Raw genomic sequence first — 16,837 nt, 5'->3', positions numbered from 1 at the left:
AGACAACGAGTGCGTGGCGCAGTTGTTAGATCGGTTACTGTCGCTAGAATGGCAGGCTGTCGAGATTTAAGTGAGTTTGAACGTGGTGTTCTAGTCGGCGCAAGAGCGATGGGACACAGCATCTCCGAGGTAGCGATGAAGTACCGATTTTCCTGTTCGACCATCTCAAGAATGTAGCGTGAATATCAGGAACCTGGTAAAACAACATATCTACGACATCGCTGCGGCCGGAAAAGGATCCTGCAAGAACGGGACCAACGACGACTGAAGAGAATCGTTCAACGTGACAGTAGTGCAAGCCTTCCGCAAATTGCTGCAGATTTGAATGCTGGGCCAGCAACAAGTTGCAGAGTGCGAATGATTCAACGAAACATCATCGATATGGGCTTTCGGAGCAAAGACCCACTCGTGTACCCTTGATGACTGCACGACACAAAGCTTTACGCCTCACCTGGACCCGTCAACGTCGACATTGGACTGCTGATGTCTGGAAACCTGTTGCCTGGTCGGAAGAGTCTCGTTTCAAATTGTATCGAGCGAATGGACGTGTACGGGTATGGAGACAACCTCATGAATCCAGTTACCCTGCATGTCGGCTGGTGGAAGCTCTATAATGGTGTGGTGTGTGCAGTTGGAGTGATATGGAACCCCTGATACGTCTAGATCCGCCTCTGACAGGTGACACGTACATAAGCATCCTGTCTGATCACCTGCATCCATTCATGTCCATTGTCCATTCCGACGGACTTGGGCAATTCCACCTGGACAATGGAACACCCCACACGTCCAGAATTGTTACAGTGTGACTTCGGCAACACTTTTTTGAGTTGAAACACTTTCCCTGGCCACCAAACACCCCAGACACGAACTTTATTAAGCCAATCTGGGATGCCTTCAGCGTGCTGTTCGGAGGGGATCTCACCCCCTCGTGCTCTTATGGATTTATGGACAGCCCTGTACGATTTATGGTGTCAGTTCCCTTCAGCACTACTTCAGACATTAGTCGAGTCCTTTCCACGTCGTGCTGCGGCACTTTTGCGTGCTCCCGGGGGTCCTACACTATATTAGGCAGGTACTAGTTTCTTTGGCTCTTCAGTGTATTATTTAGGCGCAGGCCGGAGTTCACTCGCGCGGGCGACACCATGACTGATGCCACACTGGCTATCTTCAGCGTTAACAGGTTCAACTTCAGGTCGTCCTATAATTAGCGCTTCGGTAGTTAGAATGCAATGACATACAGCCACTAATACGGCAATCCCTAAGAAGATATTGTGGTGTCCAAACCAATCCTCGGGCTGATGCTTTTCTTCGTTTATACGGGTTTCAGCACTGACAGTTGATACTGATGAGGTAGTATCAAGCATAACATCGAATTAAACAATTTGTATAAGCACGTGTGAAGGTTTCTGTAAATATAGAGCTGCAGGTGAATGAATTTTGCGCCTACCGTTACCTTATGGAAAATTCGGAAAATATGAGTAAGCACACGAGAATCAGAATTGTACTTAAATTGCAACCTGTCGCTAGCTGGAGAATGACAGAGTTAACAACACTGTCTTGAAATGACAATGTATATAGACTGTTTGCGAAGAGAATGTTACTTATTAATATTAGAACTTCCTTTCCAGTTTCCATAACGGAGACATCTCAGCTGTGAGGTGATATGCCAGCTAAATCTGCCATTTGTCGAACAGTAGGCCGGCCTAGCTATGAACGTCTTTTCTTACAAAAGTTAAAAGATCCTCCATTATCTATCACGTTTCTTTAAAGTTAGTGACGCTTGACAAGCGAAGTCTACAGAATTATAGTTTACGTCGCCCGAATTACGATTACCCTTACATACAGGAACAATTCCTAAACCGCGAAAAACGTACGTGTTAAACTGTGGTGAACAGAACGTAAAAAGACATTTAAAACAGACAATTTATGTTTGTAGCTTTCCAAACAACTTCAGTTATTTTTGGATCGATAGTTTCTGCAATAAGCTGTCTACATATAATCTCTGTAAGATTTATTTCATGCATAACAGGAAACAACTGTGCACCCATAGGTCTCGAAGAATACGTAAAATATTGTAGAAACATTTTTACAGAAACAATCCACATTGACACCATCTCAAACACCTAGTGTCCCTTTTGCAGCATACTGTCTGTACTTATGCTCTACATAGAGCATTTAAAGAAGTTTCGATATCACCCTACTATTTTTCTGATAATTGCGAGAAAGGTAAGATTAGGTTTTAACGTCACGTCGACATCGGTAATTGCGACATATCCTCTACGTGTGCTAGTCGTGTACGCCGAGAGCTAGAAACCAGACTTCGACAAGCCATGACTTTCAACTGCAATATATTTGATTTCCAGTATTGCGGAAATGCTGCATAATTAAATTCGCGTGTTAACTCCGCCGAGTCCGCAAAAGCTGGCTTGATTACGAAGGTCATCCTCCGCAGACAAGACAATATGTCAGTTTCATACGTTTAATGCTACGCAGTATTAATTTCTGCACTGATTTAATAGAATACTCACTCCAATCCAAATAATTCAGGCTGTATTAATGAAAATCCGATGTTTTCTCTTGTCGGAGTCTTCACGAAGAAAGTGAATGTCGTGCAGTGGATTTTAACCCTGACAAATGAGGGAGAGAATTTTTATGATGACGGGTTGCTTGGTACAGGTGTTTATGACATCGAAGCATTGTATGTTAAACGTAGTGGAACTGAATATTTATTTTTAATTGCTTAATTTATTTATAAATTATATGCATCGCCTTTAAAGCCCAAGAGCCAAACCATTAAACACACTTTGTTTGCGGTTTTTTTTCAATACCATGGTTCATTCTTTTTACTCACTACCACTACTGTTGTACTTAAAAACTGACCACGCAAGAGAAATTGAGTAACTTGATCAAGCCTTGTGCTTTAATGTAATTTTTTTCTGGCGGAGAAAAGTGAGGAAACAAATTTGCAGAGAGATCGTAAAATTTAAATGTTAGATTCTGCTTTAAAGCCAGATATGAAACTGTTTCTACTGATCACGGGTTCCGTGATAAACATCAAAGTTTATGAACTCTGCGGCATCTATGTCGTACAGGTACCGTGATTGTGGCATCCCATTTAACAGGTATATATTTTCAACTTGATGTCTGACGCAGGTTAGGAAAGAAACTACGTAAGAGTTCCAGTAAACAGTGTACCTCCGCAAGAATTTGACGGAAATTGAGTACAACAGTAATATCGTGGCACAAGCAACGCATAGCAGTCAGGAAGAGTAGCTGATATGACTCGTTTAGTGGTAATCCTGCAGTAAATATTGGACTCAAATATTTTAACAAGGTTTGTATATTACTGAAATGCATTTATTTCCTTAAGACTTATAAACTTAACTCCTCTATGATTTAAACGACTTCAGGGTTAAGTGACGAGGCTTTCCGTAGAGTTGATCACAATTGCTGGTTGGTAAGAACCGCGTTCAGCATGCTGTACTGTACACCTACTTCGATACGCTAGGCTTGCTGCAAAAAGGCGTCCTGGCAGGTATTAGAAAGCAAAAGTCAGCGCAAGGTAAACGGCGTGCATTCAGGTTATGCCGTAGTCGTGAGAGCCTTTGGTCCAGTAATACCTCACGAGCACCGCCGCCGACACAGATAGCCCACTCTCAGTGAGATTGCTCCAGTTTCCTCTGCTCACACCTAGAGCGCTGTACCTCTCACAAGTCATATTTCACGACCCTCCTACCTGTAATTAGCACTGACCTCAAACTCGTGAAATTTATATTCGGCGTTAAATAATAGGAATGAGTGTCGCATTCGGTGAATAATTTTCATTTCCGCAGCACTATCAAACGTCTCACAAATAAGTAGCAATCACTTCTCTCCCGTCATAAATGTAAGAAGCCAGTTATTCGAGATGATTTGATGGAACCCATCTTCGTGCGCTTCCTTGACAAAACTGATCTGGTACTTTCAGTTAGTAAGTAATACGTTTATTCGCATTAATTACACTATTAAAACTCATTTACCTTTAGCACGCTGCTCGTAGGATGGAGACAAAGCCGTAGTTTCGCCTTTTTCCCTTCATTGTCATTTCAGTTCCCACGAAGGGAGGGGCGGGCAGCGGATAAAACCGCTCTCCAGCCAAAGGTTACATAAATTTAAAAAAAATATATAATGTCTAATGATAATTTTAATGGTGCTTTGAATATGAGGCCCTGTGGAACCGTGGGTAGCGACTAAAAGTCAGCGAGGTGGAGGAAGAGTGAGAGAGAGAGAGAGAGAGAGAGAGGGAGGAGGAAAATGGAGAGAAAGATGTGAGGTGGAGCACTGTGACTAGGTGTGGAAAGAGGAGTGTTTCTAGGATCGGGTTTCAGCGTTGGGGAGAGGAAGTTCGTTGAAATTCAGGCGGGAGAGGATGGATAACGCGTGAAGTTAAATGGAAAGTGGAATATGGATGTAGTACCGCAACAGAGTACCTGGACAGTTTAGTTTACCTCTCAGTGAAGGCTGCTTATTAAGAACAGCGCCCAGGTTCAGCCAGTCGACAGACAATACACAGAGCAATGCCGAGGAAGCAGGAGCAAGAATCTTACAAGTCACAGATCTTATTCTGTTCTTATTCATATTGTTTTTTACGTTATTGCGCCTTTAGAAAGTAAAATGACCTATGGTTAAAATCGATAATGAGCGCAAGCAGTCTTCCAAATAAGCTGAAGGTCGAAAAATTGTTAATTTTTCGAAGTAAATTATATTATACATCGCATAACAATTTGTACCTGTACATGCGTAACACATACTTAACTTTGCGTTCTTCCTTACGGCAGGTCTTGTCATGGGGGAAGCCTCGTCAGAGAGGTCCATCGCATGAGCGTCTAGGGAAGTGATTCCAGTGCTTGTTTCCCGTTGCCTTACACTGATGAAGATGAAATGATAATGAGGACAACACAACACCCAGTCCCTGACCGGGAAGATCTCCGACCCAGCCGGGAATCGAACCCGGGCCTCTTAACACGACAGAGCGCCGCGCTGACCACTCAGCTATCGGGGCCGACTAGCCCATACTACTTTCCATTATTATTTCCATTTATTGACATGCGGTTCGTGACCTTTAAGCCGTCTCAGTAATGGAAAGGGGATACGACAGTGTGTTGGAGAGGATCTTCTTGTCAGTTACAGTAATACAGATATAAAGAGAACTCAACACCCAGTCCCGAGAAGATTAAAATCTCTAGCCCGGAGCGGAATAGAACCCACGCACTTTCGGTTAGCAATCTGACGCGCTGACCTCGCAGCTACCACCGCGTCTGCCAGTAGAGCTCTGTGCTGAATAGTCAAGTATAGCTATTTCATACCACATCTACGTTTTACTTCGGGTATAACTGTTGGAAACACAACTAGAATTAAACGTTACTCGTCTTAATATGACGTAAGAAATAAATCTGACGTTTTGGTTTCAAAACTTAAACGTAAATATTCTAGTAGTGCTATATTTATCTTGAAGATCTCTTTGGGAATTAATAAAGTGAGACTCGAGCGACTGTTTATAAGGAAAAAAAAGACAAATAGACACGTTGTGTACAAGGAAAATCAGTTTTTTATTAGAGTTTATAGGAGCCATGGAGTAGTCTGTCTATTTAATGAAATAAGAGGAAAAAAACACCAGAGTTTGGAGACAACAGTGTTACTTGACATCGTTTTGCAACCTGATGCGACCACAAACATATTTTCCACACTGCTGTCGCCTTCTAAGAGCGTAGGGACATATCCAGGAAAATACTACACCCTCTTCCTCAAACACTCTAGTCTTGTAACGTTACAATTAATATTGATGTGTAAACATAAAGAGTATCAAAGTTATGTCGACTTTAGCAAGACTTTTCCGCTGCAAAGTCTTAATACAATCTTTTTAAACCAGTATATAGCTATGCAGGAAAATTATAAGACCGATTGCAGATAACAGTAGGCGATAGAGAAAAGCCATAACCAATAATTTGTATTAACGAAATTTTAGAGACGTAATGGCTGACAGAAACGATGTAGCTTTCACTCTCCGATGCTGTGTTTTGTATTGTCACAAACATGTCAGATAACAGAAACGCAGCCTTTTAAATGCAATTAGAATAGGGAAATAGCGAAAGAAAAAGTTGCTAGTTGTTAATAAAAAGAGTGTGCAGTGAGGAGAAGGAGCGGAGGCGGCAGAAAAGAGGGTGCAGGCTGCGAAGTTACCTCTCGGTTCCGCCGGTGGTTGCGCAGCTAGCAGCGGACAGCGGAGCGAGGGCACTAGCACTGTCGTGGCATAGTTGGCCAGAGCACAGACTAACAGATTTCACTGCGGCGCGCGCGAGCCTCCTGCAGCCACCAAACTCGTCCTGCGCTCACCTGCTACCCCCCCCCCCCCCCCCCTCCAGTACCCCCACCCTCATTCTCCCACTCCTCGGTCACGCACGTCAAGCGCTTGCTCTCTCTCTCTCTCTCCCTCCCTCACTCCGTCTCTCGCGCCCCCTCGACGTCAACAACAATACGACTCTTACCAATCACAGACATTACCGCTAGAACACTACAGCGTTGCCAAATCTACTGTCGTTATCGATTTGCACTATTTTACCCCGGAACAAGCGAGATTTGCTTTCATTTTGTAAATCAAAGTACTTGCTGCTGCAAGTCCTTATTTCTGTTTCTTTAACTTACATACGACGTGTTTAACTCTTGGTAACATGTTAAAAAATGGCGTTTAAGGTAACATCAATCTGGGAGACTAATATGACCAAATATTTCAAACATTTTCCACTGTAGTGAATACCGGACATAAATAACAATTTAAAACCTTGATGAAAGTTAATACTACACTACTGGCCATTAAAATTGCTACACCAGGAAAAAATGCAGATGATAAACGAGAATTCATTGGACAAATATACTATACTAGAACTGACATGTGTTTACATTTCCACACAATTTGGGTGCATAGATCCTGAGAAATCAGTACCCATAAAAACAACCTCTGGCCGTAATAACGGCCTTGATACGCCTGGGCATTGAGTCAAACAGAGCTTGGATGGCGTGTACAGGTACAGCTGCCCATGCAGCTTCAACACGATACCACAGTACATCAAGACTAGTGACTGGCGTATTGTGACGAGCCAGTTGCTCGGCCACCATTGACCACACTTTTCAATTGGTGAGAGATCTGGAGAATGTGCTGGCCAGGGCAGCAGTCGAACATTTTCTGTATCCAGAAAGGGCCGCACAGGACCTGCAACATGCGGTCGTCCACTATCCTGCTGAAATGTATGGTTTCGCAGGAATCGAATGAAGGGTAGAGCCATGGGTTGTAATGCATCTGAAATGTAACGTCCACTGTTCAAAGTGCCGTCAATGCGAACAAGAGGTGACCGAGAAGTGTAACCAATGGCCCCCCATACCACCACTTCGGACGATGCGCCAGTATGGCGATGACGAATACATGCTTCCAATGTGCGTTCACCGTGATGTCGCCAAACACGGATGCGACCATCAAGACGCTGTAAACAGAACCTGGATTCATCCGAAAAAACGACGTTTTGCCATTCGTGCACCCAGGTTCGTCGTTGATTACACCTTCGCAGGCGCTCCTGTCTGTGATGGAGCGTCAAGGGTAAGTGTTAAAGGCGCTGCAGTCTGGAACCGCAAGACCGCTACGGTCGCAGGTTCGAATCCTGCCTCGGGCATGGATGTTTGTGATGTCCTTAGGTTAGTTAGGTTTAACTAGTTCTAAGTTCTAGGGGACTAATGGCCTCAGCAGTTGAGTCCCATAGTGCTCAGAGCCATTTTTTTTCAAGGGTAAGCGCAGCCGTGGTCTCCGAGCTGATAGTCCTTGCTGCTGCAAACGTCGTCGAACTGTTCGTTCAGATGGTTGTTGTCTTGCAAACGTCCCCATCTGTCGTCTCAGGGATCGAGACGTGGCTGCACGATCCGTTACAGCCATGCGGATAAGATGCCTGTCATCTCGACTGCTGCTGATACGAGGACGTTGGGATCCAGCACGGCGTTCCGTATTACCCTCCTGAACCCACCGATTCCATATTCTGCTAACATTCATTGGATCTCGACCAACGCGAGCAGCAATGTCGCGATACGATAAACCGCAATCGCATTAGGCTACAATCCGACCTTTGTCAAAGTGGGAAACGTGATGCTACGTACTTCTCCACCTTACACGAGGCGTCACAACAACGTTTCACCAGGCAACGCGGGTCAACTGCTGTTTCTGTATGAGAAATCGGTTGGAAACTTTGCTCATGTCAGCACGTTGTAGGTGTCGCCACCGGCATCAACCTTTTGTGAATGCTCTGAAAAGCATATCACAGCATCTCCTTGCTGTCGGTTAAATTTCGCGTCTGTAGCACGTCATCTTCGAGGTGTAGCAATTTTAATGGCCAGTAGTGTAATATTTTTACTGTCTTTCAATCACATTTTGCAATACAATACGAAAAAATTATAAAATTAATTACTAGTTTTTACATAAAATTGTTTATGAAGGATATTATTCTTTCGCTAAATTCACAAAATTTAATATTTCTGTTTCAAATGAAATAGTTCCTAAACTTGACACGTGTTTTCTCAGATATCTTGATATACATGCAAAGAAATAGTTGATCTTGCCGTGATAAATAGCGTCAGTTTCGGTGTCATCATTTTCCCTACTCTGAAGAGAGTCAACACCATCTTGATCATTCTCGGTCTTGCAGAGAATATCATTCACATCTATTTCAGAATCACTGTCATGGTATGAGTCTGATACGTGATCTTCCTCAGGAACATAAGAATCGTCTGAATGATAATCATCATCGCTTTCTTCAAACTGCTCTAAAGCCGTATGCACCATTCTTTTGCTTCTTTTTGACACACACGGTATTCCTCCTCCAGTAGCCATCTACAAGCAGTGAGTTATTTGAAAAGTAAAGAGTATAACAAACAAAACTTACTCGGTTAGAGTAATATCCGTATGTCAGACGGAGTAAAAATCTTACCTCTAAGTAATATCCGCCTGTGAGACGATGTGACTGACGTTTGTGTGCGTGTAAAACAATACTATCGTGGAAATGAGACAATTACGTCCACACAGTAGCACGTTCAACTCACGAATGAAGCATATCTGAAATATCAGATCCAAGTAACAATGCACGTCTGTCAACAATACATTGAGAGCTTTTATACCCGCCTAAGAGATGGATGTTACCAACTGAGGGTTAGGAAGATAATTCCAGTTGTCGAATACGTGTATTTTTGTTTATTGGTATATGGGATCTCAAACGCGATACATCTTGAGTCTCAGCAGCATCATTCCAGTAAATTCATTGTAATACAGGATAAAAAATGTGTAAATTTATTCTTACAGTCGTTAACTGTCCTACAGATATTGAAAATGTGAAAATATTTTTTCCTTAAAATAAGAACAATCGCCTTCAGTCACAAATCGTGATCTTATTTCAATGCACTATGCGTTTTGCGTCATCGGGGAATTGGCAGACTACATCACTGTTTTCCAAATTTAGGTTAATTCTGGTCCTGGTAAGACGAAGTTGTTATATTACAAAGTGGCACATTTGAATATGTTTACAAAACTAATTCTAATCGAAAAATAACTTATTGTTTCCAGTAGTGGATACATGGTTTTGAAGTACAGTATGAATAGACATGCTGATATACATACATACACTTTTCATTCCACAAAACATATTTCTGTAAATAAAAATTTGAGTGGTCTTTCACACAGAAACTCACACATACCTGATTACTCATACAGAGTTCATTTGTACACAAGAAGACCTAGACATGTGTATAATGAACACACCAGATACACCGGTTGGCTGTAATTAAAGTGCAGTGAAACTTGGTAAATGTGCTAATGGGTTAAATCGGAACCGATTTACCCTGGAAAAAATAGTTTCAATCTTGGTAGCCAGGGGCAAATCTGGCGCTGTCTGTCGACGTCTCTGGTGGTCATATTGAACACATTGTGTAAGTGGCAGTTAAAAATGAAAATCAACATTAAGCCTTTCTCAGTTGTTTGGCCTTTTCTGCTCACGTCTCGTTTTAAGCCATTACGTATGGAAACATTTCTATACCTCTTTCTTGCAATCACAGAGCAAGACTTCCACATGGTGGCCAAATCTGGTATTCACTTTTTCCAGTGAAAATCTGTCCCACATTAACGCATAATTTCGCTGTTATACGATAATTACAGCCCGCGCTGGGCCTCTATGAGTAACTGTACTTTCATGATAACCACCTGGCATTGACGAACCAGAAACAAACCAGTCTCAGATACTGTTACAGACAGTCAATGAGTACAGATGCTACCCTTTGAGTGTTGAGAACATTTTTCACAATAGAACGACCGCTATTTATCATAGCGTATTCACTTACTTATATATGTCATTTCTGCAGTTTCGTTGAATTTAAGGTTTCTGTCGAAGCAGCTAAAGTGACCCACTGAATGACTTCCATATTTGGCGTTTGCTGCCATATCTTCATATATTTAACAATGTCTATATACGCATATGACGCTTCCAACTAACCGATTTTATCATTTTTATTTAATTTGTGGATACACGACAAACATATAACCAGAAATAAATGCGCGCGCGCGCGCACACGCACACACACACACACATACACACACACAAAACACATGACATGACAAACACATGAAGAAAACAGTTGAAAGAACTCCACGAATTAGATACACCTATTGAAATTGATGTTTTGGAAGACATTGAGATACATTGTCATACAAAAAAGCAGCTATTCAAAATACTTAACGTTGATCTTGAATTCTTGTCTCAAGTGGAACGAAACTCTGATCATTTAGATTTTTACTTTTTACGTGCTCAGTTCTGTCATTTTAGTACATAATAGTTTAATGGTTAACTTCGACTGATATAATGCAAAATAGTTCATATATCTGATAACAAAGTGTACAGGTCTTAAGTTTCTATATGACGTAAGTCAAAGTGAATCTTGTCACATGTTTCCTTCATTTTGTATTTGTTTGTGTAGGTCATTGTGTAAATCTATTTAAAATAAGAGAATAAAATAAAGAAAGAAATTTCTTCAGGTGTTTCGATAGTCTGTTCAAACTGTAGTATATAGAAAGTAATTAGTAAGGTCAAGTAATTAGTAAGTTACCAAATAACATTTTTCATATTTTCAGAAATGTTTATTGTACTGTTAAAGTAACGCATCTTGTCCGCTGACGATATATACACTCCTGGAAATGGAAAAAAGAACACATTGACACCGATGTGTCAGACCCACCATACTTGCTCCGGACACTGCGAGAGGGCTGTACAAGCAATGATCACACGCACGGCACAGCGGACACACCAGGAACCGCGGTGTTGGCCGTCGAATGGCGCTAGCTGCGCAGCATTTGTGCACCGCCGCCGTCAGTGTCAGCCAGTTTGCCGTGGCATACGGAGCTCCATCGCAGTCTTTAACACTGGTAGCATGCCGCGACAGCGTGGACGTGAACCGTATGTGCAGTTGACGGACTTTGAGCGAGGGCGTATAGTGGGCATGCGGGAGGCCGGGTGGACGTACCGCCGAATTGCTCAACACGTGGGGCGTGAGGTCTCCACAGTACATCGATGTTGTCGCCAGTGGTCGGCGGAAGGTGCACATGCCCGTCGACCTGGGACAGGACCGCAGCAACGCACCGATGCACGCCAAGACCGTAGGATCCTACGCAGTGCCGTAGGGGACCGCACCGCCACTTCCCAGCAAATTAGGGACACTGTTGCTCCTGAGGTATCGGCGAGGACCATTCGCAACCGTCTCCATGAAGCTGGGCTACGGTCCCGCACACCGTTAGGCCGTCTTCCGCTGACGCCCCAACATCGCGCAGCCCGCCTCCAGTGGTGTCGCGACAGGCGTGAATGGAGGGACGAATGGAGACGTGTCGTCTTCAGCGATGAGAGTCGCTTCTGCCTTGGTGCCAATGATGGTCGTATGCGTGTTTGGCGCCGTGCAGGTGAGCGCCACAATCAGGACTGCATACGACCGAGGCACACAGGGCCATCACCTGGCATCATGGTGTGGGGAGCGATCTCCTACACTGGCCGTACACCACTGGTGATCGTCGAGGGGACACTGAATAGTGCACGGTACATCCAAACCGTCATCGAACCCATCGTTCTACCATTCCTAGACCGGCAAGGGAACTTGCTGTTCCAACAGGACAATGCACGTCCGCATGTATCCCGTGCCACCCAACGTGCTCTAGAAGGTGTAAGTCAACTACCCTGGCCAACAAGATCTCCGGATCTGTCCCCCATTGAGCATGTTTGGGACTGGATGAAGCGTCGTCTCACGCGGTCTGCACGTCCGGCACGAACGCTGGTCCAACTGAGGCGCCAGGTGGAAATGGCATGGCAAGCCGTTCCACAGGGCTACATCCAGCATCTCTACGATCGTCTCCATGGGAGAATAGCAGCCTGCATTGCTGCGAAAGGTGGATATACACTGTACTAGTGCCGACATTGTGCATGCTCTGTTGCCTGTGTCTATGTGCCTGTGGTTCTGTCAGTGTGATCATGTGATGTATCTGACCCCAGGAATGTGTCAATAAAGTTTCCCCTTCCTGGGACAATGAATTCACGGTGTTCTTATTTCAATTTCCAGGAGTGTATAATGTCTCTGTCTCTCATTTGTTAATTTTTCTGATTCTGCGGTTACGTTTTAACTTGTGTCTAATTTGTTTATGTTTCTGTTTTTGGAATACACAGGCGAGCAATGCCTGAGTGGTTATCAGCATGAGTGAGTTTGTGGGTGACAAAGCAGTCAAATTTCAGTAAGTTTCTTTCAGATTTTGCCGGCCGCTGGTGGCCGAGCGGTTCTGGCGCTACAGTCTGGGACCGCACGACCGCTACGGTCGCAGGTTCGAATCCTGCCTCGGGCATGGATGTGTGTGTTGTCCTTAGGTTAGTTAGGTTTAAGTAGTTCTAAGTTCTAGGGGACTTATGACCTCAGCAATTGAGTCCCATAGTGCTCAGAGCCGTTTGAACCATTTGAACCATCTTTCAGATTTTCAATATATTTAGGACAAGAAACTTAATTAGTGATTACTTTTCAAATGTTTTCATTACGGTGGTGTAACGAGAACATTGTAGCAGCTAAAACTCAGTAGTAATCAAATTTTAGATGCCTTAGCATAGTAATAGAAACGTAATTGAAATTAGAATCTATTTTCCAAAACTTTTAGTTGCTAAGACAAGCGGAATAAATAAATTTTTAGCTGGTAGCAGTAAATAATTTGATTTTGGAAGCAAATGATGGAATTTACAGTCACATGCTTCCAGTTATCATTTTATAATGGATAAGAAAAAAGATTGAATTTTTCTTTTATTTTTGTGTCCCGTCTCCACTTCTGCATTTCCTCTACACAATAGAAATGCTAAAGTCACAGCTTCTTCCCCTCCATCTCAATGAGCTGACTACACTGTTCTCGCCCATATTGTACAACTCCAAAAATGTTAGAGGTACTCACATCTTCAGATTAACTAGATAGTCTCCTTTTGGCGTGGTCTCCGTAATTCAAATATTACGCCCCCTCACTTCTGAATCATTGGTATCACCTATTATCTTTTTATAAGAAAACCCATTTCACTGATGACCCACACGCTATCTTCTTTAGCATTGAACCCTGTCCTCATTTTCTTCCACTAACTTTTTCATTGAGCTGCCGATCTATAACACCATTATCCTTATCGTTGATTTGATAATATCGCACGTCAGAAAGAACAGTGACACAACTCAGAAATGCAATACTTGAGAAAAATCGACATGGTTCCCCTTATTCCGCCTCAGTTACACTATGTCGGCGATTGTTGCGCAAAGATTGTCTCCAAGTACGCGTACACCGTAATTACTCTACCAAGCAAACATTGCGGTTACACTCGTCTGGTATGAGAGGTTCTTGGGGGGGGGGGGGGGGGGGGGAGTCTTCTGGGGGCCGAACCGCACAATAACCTTGGGTTCGGCGTGGGGCGGCGGTGGGGTGAGTGGATTGCTGTAGCCTGTTGTGAGGTTGTGTACCACTGAGGGCTACGGCAGGGAAGAAGCCTCTCCGTCGTTTCTAGGTCCGCAGTTCAATACACTTAGTGCTTCCTTTAAAATAAAATATATTATATATTAGTACTTCCTTTAAAATAAAAAAAAATAAAAACAAGTTGAAATCGTTGCATTAGAAAAACAAAAAATTCGAAGTTGTAGTTTACGGAAATTAATTCAATTTAATATGAATAATCGTTTTGGTACAATAATAGAAACACAATTTACGAATACATAAAATCGTAAATCGGCTTATATAATGCAGGAGCACTTTTCATCGAGAAAAGGAATTCAGTATGAACTTTCTTTGTAGCAAAGATTTTTTGTTGTTGTTGTTTTAAGTCTGTAGCCCACGAAATTTCGTCATGTTTACAACAGTTGTAACCGTCAAAACAGTGTCTGTTCTTTCAGACACACACGCACGTCTGAAGGACATTGTAATGTCAGATACAGACACTGTCCAAACACCAACATTGTAATAACCAATGATATTAAAAATTACATTATATTTATCTTATAAATGAAAAGTGTCACAACTCAAAATTTGCCGTTACACTTGAATGGCCCATGCAAGTCTGGCAGTAGCAACACTGAAGTGACACTGTTCTTGGCATGGCGAATCATGAACTAGCCTAGAACAAAACTCACGCAACTGTCCTGAAGTGGACAAATTGCAAGATACAGATGTGACGTTTTTCGTGTAGGCACTTCATTCGCATTTTTCAATGTTATCAGCTAAAAATTACCGTTGTTTGCCGGGATACGATATGATATCAACTCCATGATAAAATAGAAATTCAAATATATCGTTGATTCATGTACTATCTGATATCTGTATTGTAATTCAAAAGCATGAATTTTCATCAAACTTTTACTATGTGTTTCTAATTACATTAAAGCATAGATACCACTGTATCGTTAACAACAAACATTTTGTTCATTTGGGACAAGGAGAAATGAGATAATAATGAAGGAAAAAAATCGTTGGTTAAGATCTCAGAGTAATTCAGCGAAAGGTTTCCTCCAATAGAAAACTTCAAATGTTTCCATAACAGTTTTGTAGACATTGTACAACACTTTTTCTTGCAGTATGATCATTTTTGAACCCAATGAAACGCTCAGTATGACAGACTAAAGTGTCACAGAACTTCTCCCATGCTAGAAAAACACATTGTGGTTTTTTCACTTCCCCATATGCTTGAATAAGTAAAATATTCCTTCTGCATGGAGCAGTGTTAAATTAGGCTCGGGGAATAAATGACATGTTTCTCTTGGCTGACGACACAGATTGTGTATCTTGAACACCTGAAGCATCTTTTCTCCACTCAAATAGTTATGACAGGTTTACCGCAATATCTCCTCCTAGAACGAATTGATTATGGAGTTCCTGTCCCACCAGTTTCGTTGACATTCTGTTCTCACGTTGCATATTAAACTCAGCAATCACATTAATGATACTGGTCTTCTGTTTAGAAGTAGCTACCCTCTGCAGTGCCTTCCTGACACTGTCAGTAAGAATAATTTTCGTTCCACTGTTGTGTTCAGGTTTTTTATGAACTCCGTTTGTTGTTATGATACTGTTTACAATAGTTATAGATGTCTCTAGTATGTCTTCGAATGCTGTCACGGATGCACCAACGAAGCGGGCAGGGGCAATGTATCTTCGCTGCATGTCTGATAGATCATAAAAGAAGTTTCGGATATTATATGTTTTATACTAGGATGTCCACATTATTTCGTCCGTGTATGTGAAGGGCCTTAATCTGCAACCTCTCTACATCTACAGATATACTCAGCAAAACACCTTACGGTGTGTGGTGGAGGGTAATTCTGGTACCGCTGTCATTTCCCCCTTCTCTGTCCCATTCGTGAATGACGCGTGGAAAGAATGACTGTCGATAGTTGCCACGCGAGGTTTAATTTCTGAAATTTTCCCGTCGTGGTCATTTCGCGGGACATATTTGGGAGGAAGCAATATTTTGCTCAACTCTTTTTGGAACGTATGCTCTCGGAATTCCAACAGAAAACCTCTCCGTTACCCACAACGCCTCTCTTGCAGAGACTACGCTGGAGCTTGGTGAGCACTCTCGCGCTTACTAAGCGATCCCGTCGCGAAACGCGCCGCCCTTCGTTGGATATTCTCTATCACTTCTATTAATCCAACACAGTGAGGGTCCCAGACTAATAAGCAATTCTCAAAAATAGCTCTTACAAGTGTTTTGTGTGGCACCTCTTTCGTGGATGAATTACATTTTCTTAAGAGTCTTCCTATGAATCTCAGCCTAGCATATGCTTTTCCTACGACTGCGAAAGCGAAGTATTTAACGATGACATCCTGCATGTGGAGCGCATACTCCCCATCGTTAAGTGTCCACATCCTCGCCAATACTCACACTTACAACGCCATCTAAACGATAGAAAAAAGAAGTTCTGCTCCCATATCTAGCTAAGTTAAAATATATCAGTTCAGTAGGTATAGGTAAATCTTATAGTTACAGTAACAATAAATACAGGATATCTCCAGTGAAAAATTCAGTTGTAACCTTACCATATAGCGTAATGTTCCTCAGTACTTGCAGTGGTACTGTAAGCGGGGCAAAGGCTCCAGATTTCCGAGCCTGTGTCACACCTCCAGGACCACACAGAAGTGGTATAGTAACAGAAAGTAGATAACTAGCCCTGAGATGTAGACTCGATATACATTCAAGGCCAATACTCCTAACGGTTGCGCTGGGGACATTACCCACAGCTT

The 16,837-nt window shown here is 42.6% G+C and overlaps 1 protein-coding gene across 1 annotated transcript in view; it reads right to left on the bottom strand.

Moving 5' to 3' along the window:
* Positions 1 to 6,361, bottom strand: part of LOC126248126 (serine/arginine repetitive matrix protein 1-like) — a 348,458-nt gene extending 342,097 nt beyond the window's left edge. The window contains exon 1 of the mRNA XM_049948812.1: positions 6,220 to 6,361. The gene's annotated coding sequence lies outside the window, so the exon portion shown is untranslated. The remainder of the gene's footprint in view (positions 1 to 6,219) is intronic.
* Positions 6,362 to 16,837: the final 10,476 nt, after the last annotated feature.

This window comes from Schistocerca nitens, chromosome 3, assembly GCF_023898315.1.
Source record: "Schistocerca nitens isolate TAMUIC-IGC-003100 chromosome 3, iqSchNite1.1, whole genome shotgun sequence".
NCBI lineage: Eukaryota > Metazoa > Arthropoda > Insecta > Orthoptera > Acrididae > Schistocerca > Schistocerca nitens.
Note: the sequence above shows the minus strand (reverse complement) of the source record. Positions and strands in the feature narration are given on the sequence as shown.